The 11,559-nt window shown below is 34.1% G+C and overlaps 1 long non-coding RNA gene across 1 annotated transcript; it reads right to left on the bottom strand.

The window, feature by feature from the left end:
• Window positions 1-7,237: 7,237 nt before the first annotated feature.
• Window positions 7,238-9,384, bottom strand: LOC141598497 (uncharacterized). Its single transcript, XR_012523559.1, has 2 exons — window positions 9,219-9,384; window positions 7,238-7,513 (listed from the first exon to the last, which is right to left on the bottom strand). It is a non-coding gene; the product is annotated as an uncharacterized LOC141598497 (long non-coding RNA).
• Window positions 9,385-11,559: the final 2,175 nt, after the last annotated feature.

The following is an 11,559-nucleotide window of genomic DNA, read 5'->3' as shown; positions in this document are numbered from 1 at the left end:
CCTAGTTGCTTATATGAGGTGACGTCTCGAAGTGACTAGAGTGTAATGCGATTGATGGCAAGTTCAAGTGCCATAGAGTCATAAGAGACGACTAGTCGATCACATAGGCAGACAGTAAGGGACACTCTGTCGGGCGGTGACCGCTTATAGAGTTCTAGTAATTTTTATAAAGTCCGGCCGTGGCGAGATCTACTATAGTATTCTTTTGAGTCGATTCTTTGACTAGAGACTGTTCGCCCAAGGTGGCACAGTTTCTGAGTGACTTTGATTTATGCTCTATGATTTTCGTAACTGAGGTCAAATGGGCATCTTTTGGGTCATGATGAGCTGTGGCTATTCAAAGGGAATAGTGCGATAGGAATTGTCCACCCCCTTATCAGGGTTATCTAAAATCTCAGGGCCACTCGAGGAGTAGTGAACTGAAAATGCGTGGCCACGCTCGGAAAGTATCTACGGTCCGGTCATACAGTTACTCTCAAGATCGAGGAAACCAGTCAAGATATGATCAAATGCAAGTACACCTGCAATACACCTTGCATTGAGTGGGAGACAATGTAATAGGACAAGAGAATTTGTGACGCACACTTGTCTCGGACAAGTGGGAGATTGTTGGAGTATGTGTCCTCGACAATACTACGATCACATGTTTAAATCTCATAATAAAAATACGTAAGGGATGATTGAATTATATAGTCAACTGTCAACATTAATCGGTAATGATTGGCTAACTAGAGTTCGACGTTACTGTCGTTTGACGGTGGTGATCAGTTGATCCCTATATTTTGTTGTGTGAGTTTTGTTGAGGTCGAGTTTGGAACTCGAGTCAATGCAAGTTTAATATTCAATTATATGATGATTGACTAATGAAACTTTATATCTTATTGTAATGTGATTAAATAAGATTTAATTTAATAATTAAGCGTTAATTTATTAAATTAGTCGAGGTATTCTATTTTTTGAGGTCGAGGTACACTAATACAAATATAGGCAATAACAACGCATATTAACACATTATATGTAATACCGTTGTTAATCAGGTTAGTATATTTTGGCGCAATTCTATGAAAAGTAATAACAACGGTTATTTCTTTAAAACCGTTGTTATTAGTAATCTCAACGGGTTTCATTTTAGAACCGTTGTTAATAGTTGAAAAGTAATAACAACGGTTATTTCTTTAAAATCTTTGTTATTACTTTTACAACGGTTTTTTTTCCTATAACCCTTGTTATTACTTTTAATAACGGTTTTTTACATATAACTCTTATTATTACTTTTAACAGCGGTTTTTTTACATATAACTGTTGTTATTACTTTTAATAACGGTTTTTTTACATATAACCCTTGTTATTACCTTCGCCACAAATATTTTCACTGTGGGACAAACTGGCTCCCTTATGTTTCTTTCCCTGTCTATTCTTTATTCATCTTCAACATTCACATCTTCATCTCCCTCACACTCAAAAACAAAAACCCCTCACACAACTCACTCAAAACCCACCAAATCACTCCCAAAACACTCAAAAATTCTCCCTAACTCAATCCTACATACTTATAACCCACTTTCCAACCTTCAAAACTACCAAAATCATTCAAAATCGACTTTTAGAAACCTAGGGTTTTAAAAATCCGGGAGCAAGAAATTGAGTTTTTGGTTTGATTTTCGCCTTATTACTTCGATTGTTAGGTATGAAATACTAACCTACTCGATTTATTTGTCAACACAAAATCTTAATAATCGCACATCTATTTTAATTCCCATTTTACTGTTGTTTGACTAACCCTTCTTTATCTCACCATCGACGTGACTCTCCCTTATCAATTCTTCATTTTACACTATCAATTACCCTGTTAAATTTTAGGGTTTTGTTTGATTTCATAAGGATCTCATCTTTCAAAGTATCCATGAAAGGATTCAGATCTAATGGTATTCTTTCTAGCCCTAGTTGATTCGCCTATTTTGATTTTAAAATCCCTGGTGCCTTGTTGAATTTTAGGATTCGTTTGATATTTGTACTTCTTTTACCGTTTCGCAATATTCTTATACTTGGAAATTTGTACATTGTAGTCTTGAGGGTAGTATGCTAATATGCTCAGCTTATTTAGAAGGTCAAACATGGTGGAAATTTGCACATTGTAGTCTTTTAACGTCTTTCTTGTCAGGTAATCTCGCTCAATATATGGGCTCCTTATTTAATGATCATATTGTTTGGTGGACATGACGCTTCTTTGTATACTATTATTCGATTATAGATGATTAATTTTAGAGGTGCTTGAAATGGTATATATTCCTTCCAATTCACGAAGATACTAACCCGTGACCTCTTCATTTTCCCCATTTCAGCAGTATTACCTAGCATTGAGACTGTAATATATGCTCTTCTTTAGGTTAACATCTTAAATTGACCTGTTCTTTAGAAAATTAATTGATAACTTTTCATTTGAGAAATTGGTCCTACAGGTAATAATCACTACTGCTAGAGCAACTTTAACTGACAAAGCAGGACGAAAGCCACTTCGTTTGGTAATTATCACTACTTTTTTTTCACTAGAAATTATGTTGTTCATATATATTTTACATATAGTGCAAAGTTTTAAATTCCTAAGGATTCGCAAGACTCGGAATCTTTTGTCTTTGGAATGTTATAGAACTATTCAGTTTATTTGTTGCATATGGTTTGAATCTTTTGTCTTTCAACTATAACTAATTTGACTCTGTAATTTAGTCCACCCCCAATATCCATTATGGTTTGAATCTTCTTCCAAATTTTATGAAATTGAGATTGATCAATGTTGTTTGTGTTACTTCAGCGTTTCAAGTGTTTGGGTTCACGACTTTTAGTTTTACGGCTAAAGATGCAATATATGCTCATTTTTGGCTAAACTCGTGAAATTTCTATGTTGTGCTACCTCACTTTCTTCTTTTTGATTTCTCCTTTATTTTCAATTTCTGTTCTATTCCTCGATTTTTGCTAGTAAACATTCATTTTATGTTGTTTGTAGGTTAGACTTTTGGTGATTTTCATATATTTGCCTCAGGTATCTTCCTCCTTTGTTTTCCCTCAACTTATTGCTTTCATCCACTTCTCGTATCTACTTAGGCTGCCCTTTTTTATTTCCACCATCTTAACTTAAATGTATCATTACAGATTTAAATTTGAGAGAGTCAATTGAGGAGATAAAGGATGTTAATGAGGTGTAGACTACCAACAATTTAGGGAGTACGTAATGTTGAATATTCTATTCACTAAGATGTTATTATTATGTTGGATGTGATGCGAGATGGATGTAAGTTTGTTGGAGTTGTATTGTTGAGTAGTCTATTCACTAAAATGTGCGTGCGTAGTAGTGGAGTTGTAACTCTCGGATGTAAATGGATGTTTGAATTGTGGTTTTAATATTTTGAGAAAATCGTTGTGCTAGTGCATAAAACTTTGCAGGTGTTTAATTTTAGGTTAATCAATTTGAAGTGAGCTCTTTTTGTATGTTGATACTATTGCTGTTGTTGATACAGGATTTTGAATGCATTGATTTTGTAAATTTTCAAAATAAAATAATAAACATCAATAACAATGGTTATATGCCACAAAACCGTTGTTAATAATCACCTTTAACAACAGTTTTTTTAACATATAACCGTTATTACTTTTAACAACGTTTTTTTTTAAATATAACCCTTGTTAATAGTCACTTTTAACAACGTTTTTTTTATATATAACCCTTGTTATTACTTTCAACAACGGTTTTTTTTAAAATAACCCTTGTTATTACTTTCGCACCAAAATATTATTCGCACTTTTGTCACTTTTTTTTTCACAACGGATAACGCCAAATAACAACGAGTGTTAACCGTTGTTAATACTTTCCACAACGGTTTTTGTCTAAAATAATAATCATTGTTAAAACCTTTAACAACGGCCCGAACAACAACGCCCGCTTTTTTCTATAACAATGGTTAATAACCGTTGTTGTCTCCTATATCTGTAGTAGTGGTAATTGGTTATTTTATTTACAAAGGAATTGTAAATTATTTTAATTGGGCATTATAAGACCCATTATATGTTGATATAATGGTAAAATATCACTTAAAAATTAAGTGTACATTACTTATTAATTTGTATCATATAATTATTACATGATCATATTAATACTTAATTATACAAGATAATTAAGCATACGATTTAAAGACGTTTATGTGACAAATACAGAAAATCAAAACGGACCTATATAGTGCATAGGTAACCGGTTTTGTGACCATAAAACACAATGATGTTTTGTTCTTTACCACATGCACACTACACCATATGATAATGACATGCCAATGCACTTTAATCATGATTAAAGTATCCTACACTCTACCTACTTTTGCATGGAAATAAAATAAGAACAATATTGACCCACTAAGTGGGTGGGTGCCGTGTAAAATGTGCATAAGAGAACATTTTTGTTGTTCTTATTTTTCAACAAAATTTACACATGCAAAAACCTCCACCTTCTTTCTAGAAATTCTCACATGCAAAACTAATATACTCCATATACTACTAAGGTAGTAATAAAATTTATTAAGGGTTAATTTATAATAGATATCTAGTTAATATTATTAGAAATGTTTGGGAAAAATTTTGGTGCAATTGAAAGGAGAGTTTCTACCTTGAAACTTTGGAGGATCATCCTATTGTTCATAGCTCAAGAACAAGGTTGGAAGGAGTTCAACCTTGTGCCCATTTCCGTTTCATTATAATGTAAGGAAAAATCGTTTTCTTCTTTACTCTATCTTTTTATATGTTGTGCATGCACTAGATCCACATAAATATAAATTAAGGGTAATTTATAAAATGAATTAGATAAGTCTAATAAGGGTACATGAACCTAACACCTTGTTCATTAGTCTGTTGGAGTATGTGTCCAAAACAATAGTGCGATCACATATTTAAATCTCATATAAACGAATACAAAAGGGATGATTTAATATATTGTCAACTAATCAACATTAATCAGTAACGATGGCTGACTAGAGTTTGACGTTATCGTCGTTTTGACTAGTGATCGTTGATCCCTTAAGGTCACGCCTATAGGACAATTCTCTTAACTGATAAGTTAATTGATTGTATGTCGATACGGATTAATTAATTTTTTAAATTGAACAAATTTTATTTGTGAGTCCGAATTATATATCTTATTTTAATTTGATTAAATAAGATTCAATTTATTAATTAATATGTTATATTACTAAAATTGATTAATGTTTATGAAACATTTGAGATAAGAGTGATTAATTAGTTATAATTACAAGATGTTGTAGATTATATTAACTAAATCTTAAATGACCCATTTTATATACATATAATTGTGAATTACTACTTAAGTTGTTAAGTTTAATTAATTGATTATGTAATGATATTTAATTTATAAAATATGCATACATTATCTAATGAACATGTCATGTGTCACATGTCACACATTATATGACAATTGACAAATTGTGAAAGATAAAATGGAGGTCCATTTTAAGTGGTAAAACCGGTTTTAAGAGGTTTAGGGTGGTAATGTAGTTGTTGTTTTTATTTGAATAAAAAGCACAATGAATACTCTTACACACCTAAACACTAGCCTATTGTTTTGATAAGACAAAAAGTATGAGCATGCCTCTTTTTGAGAAGAAGAAACCGGCACCCCCATAAAAGATGAGAAGAAGTTCTCATTTTAATTGGAAGATGATTATTCTTGTGCGCTTACTCCTCCTTCTCTCATAAATAGTTTATGTTCACAAAAGTTGTTCAAAATCTAATATTATAACAAAAATACTAGTGTAGTATTTATATTAATACTAGATTTAATAATTTTAAGGATACTAATATATATTATCTAGTTAATAATTATATTAGTGTTAAGGGTAAGTCTTGGGTGCAACTAAGAGGAGAGTTTCTAATTTGGAACTTTGGTTTTTGGAAGATCATCCTAAAGTTATTAAGCTCAAGAACAAGATAAGGAAGGTGTCCTACCTTATGCCCAATATTTCGTCCCACTCGTGTGTAAGGAAAATTGTTTTCTCTCCTTATTTCATTTATTTACATATTGTATGCACTAGATCTATTATTCTAAATTAGTGAGTAATTTAGAAACTAATTAGAGGAGTCTAATTAGGCGTTAAAGAACCTAATAATTGGTATAAGAGCCAGGTTGTTGCATGCAAATCGTTTTTTTATTTAAGTTTTTTACAACTTATTAGATGACTAAAATAAAAACCGGAAAATTTGTATTTATATAGTATATGCACGAAATTTTTCCATGCATGTATACATTCTGGTCCTAAAATATTTTAGGTCATTTTAGATGATTTATGGAATTTTATTACTCACTTTTATAATTTATTAGGTAATAATTGATACTGAACTGAAATGGAATTAAGAACGAATCGACAAAGTCTTTGAAGACTATTAAATACTAGGTCGCGCAGAGACTGAAAATCGATCAATTTAGAAAACAAAAGTTTAAAGATTAACGGACTGTTTTTTGGCGAACCGAACGTACTAGGTACGACCAGTTCTGATTTTTGTGTATAAGGGATAGTGTTTTGAACAAGCAAGACCTATTACTTGATCAAAGTGAGTGAGACCAAGACCTATTGATCAACAACTCGGAAATTTTAATTAGAATCGCGTTCCAATCAAAACCAGTTTTGTTTCTAAGCAAGAAACGATTTTTGTAGACACAAGTTTGAGCAAATTTCTGGATGATTTTATTCATGAACTCGAAGGCCTTATATAGCCCCCAAGGCTGCCGTCCAAATGGTCCAAGCAAGGTGAAGAGTTGAGCAATCACTCACTAGTACAAAAAAGGCTATTGGCATCGGTTTAAAACACTAATTGGCATCGGTTTATAGCCGATGCCAATGCGGGCGATGTAAATGACTTTTTTTTCAACTGGCATCGGTTATAAACCGATGCCAATTTACACATATTGGCATCGGTTTATAACATATTGGCATCGGTTATAAACCGATGCCAACTTACACATATTGTCATCGGTTATAAACCGATGCCAATGTTCGCTTGTTTGCCTGATTTTGTTCTCAATTGGCATCGGTCATGAACCGATGACAATTTACATTTACTTTTTGGCGACAATGTCGAATTGTTGGCATCGGTTGTCTACATCTATTATACAAACTGATGTCAATCATGTCATTTTTTTTTTTCGTGCCATTTATACAACCTGGTATTTCAGTTTCACAAAAGCTACATAAAATTTGGTAGCACTTCCATATAAATTGAAAAATCCAAAATTTAGAACACCCTGCAAAATCAGGTTCGATACCTACAAATCAAATTCCAATACAACCGCATCCAACAAAATTGTATCCAACAACAACAAGACAATCACATATTATGCCCATAACTATTTGAGGATCTAAATCAACAATTCACTACATTATATATTTTTTCTACAATATAGTGCCCAAAGCTCCTGAACCTCGTTCATTTCTTCAAGTGTAATTGCTGAACCTGAAACACACTATAAACAGAAACAATATAATGATTATCTAATAAACTACAACTTAGCTGGAGTAAAGAAATAAGAGTAAATAAGATCAGACCAGTAGCATTGTCAAATGTATGGTCTAGTGGCAGAACTTTTGCCTTTTGGGCCTGTGGCTTTTTTCCCAAACCATCCCGTGTTCGACTTGCACATAAAGCATTTTTTTTATATTTTTCCTCGCATCATGAGCTTGCTGAGTTTTTGTTTCCCTAATTTTATACTCTGTATTGTTTTATGAACAATTCTTTCAGTAATTTATATTATTAAAAATAAAAAGGGAACTACTAAGTACTTAATAATACCTATTATTATATATGACTATATTATTTTACAAATTATTAAGGAGTAGTTGTTACTCCTTTAGTTTCAGTCATTTATTAACCTACTTTATTTGAGTGATATTTTAATTAAAGGTAACAAATAATTGAGCGAAAAGATGTATATATTTTTTTTTGGTTATAAATTACAAGTTGTGGCACTTTTGTTAGTAACACGTAATGGTATACAAATTGTCAAGTAGGTCACTAGAAGTACTAAACTACTAGGACTTAGGGCTCAGGAGCAATAAGCGCGATAAAAATTCGTGTTTTCATATTGAAAAAAGCGATTACTAGATAAATTCTCGTCAATAACTAAAAAGATAGATGTCAATTTGGTCTTTTCTAAGAAGAGGCTCCTCAGTCATTTTCATATATTCTCTCTGTTCCAGTCAATAGTTTACACTTGTTTTATTTCCTCTGACGAAATAAAGTAAGCATAAACTATTAAATAGGACGGAGGGAATAACAGTTATGAAGAGATGTTCCTAATTTCCTTCCAAGCTAAAACGTTAGGGCTGAGAATAGATTTTAAATATTCAACACGAAAAGACCAACATAGATGACATATATACTAATACTACAAGCTGCTATACAACTCCATGAAACCAAGAACACGAAAAGACCAACATAAATTACAAGTTGTGGGGTTTGGACTAGTGTAGATGGGTGACTTGGTGATGGGTTTTACTAACACAACATTGAAGTGAAGCTACACAAAAATAGAAACGGAGCAATTCTAAGAATGTACCGAAATTAGAAAAGAGGCACGCAACTCCTAAGAATTTAGAGGGAATAGTTTTTATTATGACCATGGATGCCATTAAAGGAAGCAAAAGTATGTATGGAATACTCCGTGTTATTTAATTGTTTTGTGAGGGAAGAAGGTAGGACATATAAGGTATAAATGAGGTCAGTAGCGTTTTTCAGTTTGTTACATGCATTTGAAACTTGAGGAAAATCATATATACGAAACCAAACAACAAGGGACAAATTTGTATACTTGCTTGTTCTTTTTAATTAGCCAAGTCAGTAATTGAACGAGTGATTCCTGATACGGTTACACGTTGTTCCCAATTAATTGCTCTACTATTATGAACTATGACGGGTTATTATGAACTATGACGGGTTACTAGTGCAATAATCGGCACAAAAAAACAGCCAAACATGCAATTTTCATCAAATTCACAAAATCAAATATGCACAACCCAGTAAATTGACACAAGTAAACACCAAAAACCAAATACACAAACCAAGATAAACTAAAAATACAAGCAATTAGATCATAAAAAATTTTCAGAAAAAAATAATCATAGAAATAAAGAGATCAGCGGACGTAATTAAGGGCAAAATGAGTAGTATACCTAGTATGAAATAAAAGTGCAGATGCCTAGCCGTCGGGAAGCAAAACCGGTAAACACGCGTCGGGAACGTCGAAACAAACAGCAGCAATCCAATAATAGGGAACTTGTTTGCTAATAGGGAAGTCGTCGGAACAGACAGCAATAATCGTCAATTCGTCTATCGAAGTTGTCGAGGCGTGTTCGACGCCTAAAGACGGTGTTTCTTGCCGTCGGTGTTAATCGTTAAGGGAGTCAGATAGCCCACAATAGAGAGAACGACGATGGGTAGAGGTTTCTAGGGCAAGTTTAATTGGTGATGATGATGGAATAGGAAGAGTCGTGGGTAAGTTTAATTTAGTTTGGGTATTGTCGGCATCGGTTCCTTGCAATAGCCGATGGGAATGAGAAAGTAATAAATTATCCTCCACTGAAAATATGTTGACATCGGTTGTGATTAAATAGCCGATGGCAATAAAACAACATTTACATCGGTTTTTTATAGAGAACCGATGCCAAGTGTAGAAAAACGTTAATGGCATCGGTTATATAGCAACAGCCGATGCCAAAATAGCTCTAAATTACATTTGCCATCGGTTTCTATTACAACCGATGCCAATAAGGCGATGCCAATTGCCTTTTTTGTACTAGTGACTCTTCACTTAATTACAACACTTAAAGCTACTAGTTCAATGAATTTAGACAACTACTAATTAAGCTTAAGATATTATTGTAATAACATAATCTGAAAATGCAAATAAAAATGTAAAGCTTGGACCGTCCTCCCTTGGAATGCGTGCCTATCATCAGCCCCCTTGTTCCATAATTAGTAAATTCACGAAAGAAGGATAATTGGAGCTCATAGGCTGAAAATTACGAGCCAACATCAGACCATCACCGTGAGTGTTCACAACCAATTCGTCCAGCTCACCAACTAACTCCGAGTCACTAGCTTGGCTCGCATCATCCCCTCCCCCTTGAAAAGAAATTGACCTCAATTCAGCTAGGCCATCGTCATCCAAGTAAGGAGAGAGATCACCAACATTAAAAGTGGCGTGAATACCATAATCACCGGGAAGTTCAACCTTGTAAGCATTGTTGTTAACTCGACCCACAATCTTGTAAGGACCTTCCGCTCTAGGCATGAGTTTATTCTTACGCTTGCTTGGAAATCGCTCCTTTCTCAAATGCACGCAAACCAAGTCTCCAACCTCAAACACCCTCGGCTTCTTATTTTTGCTTGAATTGCGTTTATAGGCTGCATTTACGGCCTCAATTTTGTCCCGGACTTGCTCATGGAGCTTCAACATCGCTTTCAACTTGGACTCGGCATCTTTATGCACCAACTCATCTTTAGGCAACGAAATTAAATCCAAAGGAAGGTAAGGATTAATACCGTATACAATTTCAAACGGTGAATGACCCGTAGCATGAGTAGGCGACCTGTTATAAGCAAATTCGGCATGAGAAAGCTTGAGATCCCAATCCTTTTATGTCTTGCTCACAAGCCCACGCAACAAAGTACCCAAAGTTCGATTGGTGACTTCGGTTTGCCCATCCGTTTGAGGATGGTGAGAGGTACTAGACAACAACTTTGTACCCACTTTCCTCCACAATGTATTCCAAAAGTAGCTTAAGAATTTAGAATCCCGATCCGACACAATAGTCTTTGGAATGCCATGTAACCTTACAATTTCCCGATAGTACAAATCAGCCACATTAGAAGCATCATCGGTTTTATGGCAAGCACTGAAATGAGCCATCTTGGAAAAACGATCAACCACCACCATGATAGCATCCTTACCACATTGAGTGTGTGGCAAAGCAACAATGAAATCTATTGAAACATCGTCCCAAGGTCTGACCGGAATTGGTAAAGGAGTATATTCGCCCGGTTTGAACTTGCTTTTCGAAACTTGACAAGTAACACACTTACCCACGATATTGTGAACATCCTTTTGCAATCGTGGCCATAAGAAATGCTCTTGCAAGATCCCCACGGTCTTTGCCACTCCGAAATGACCAGCTAGCCCTCCACCATGTGCCTCCCTTACAAGTAATTTCCGAATAGGATGCTTAGGAACACAAAGTCGATTTCCTTTAAAAAGAAAATCGTCTTGCAACAAATACTCTCCCTTAGCCCCTGATTTGCACTCAAGATATATTGCACCAAAGTCTCCATCTTCAACATAGTAATCTTTCAAAGTTTCAAAGCCCAAAAGACGAACATCAAGTGTGGACAGCAAGGTATAACGACGAGATAAAGCATCGGCTACAACATTACTCTTCTCATCTTTATATTTGCATGAAAAGTGAAATTATTGTAAAAATTCAACCCATTTTGCATGCCTATGGTTCAACTTCT

Source organism: Silene latifolia, chromosome 9 (assembly GCF_048544455.1).
Source record: "Silene latifolia isolate original U9 population chromosome 9, ASM4854445v1, whole genome shotgun sequence".
Taxonomy (NCBI): domain Eukaryota; kingdom Viridiplantae; phylum Streptophyta; class Magnoliopsida; order Caryophyllales; family Caryophyllaceae; genus Silene; species Silene latifolia.
Note: the sequence above shows the minus strand (reverse complement) of the source record. Positions and strands in the feature narration are given on the sequence as shown.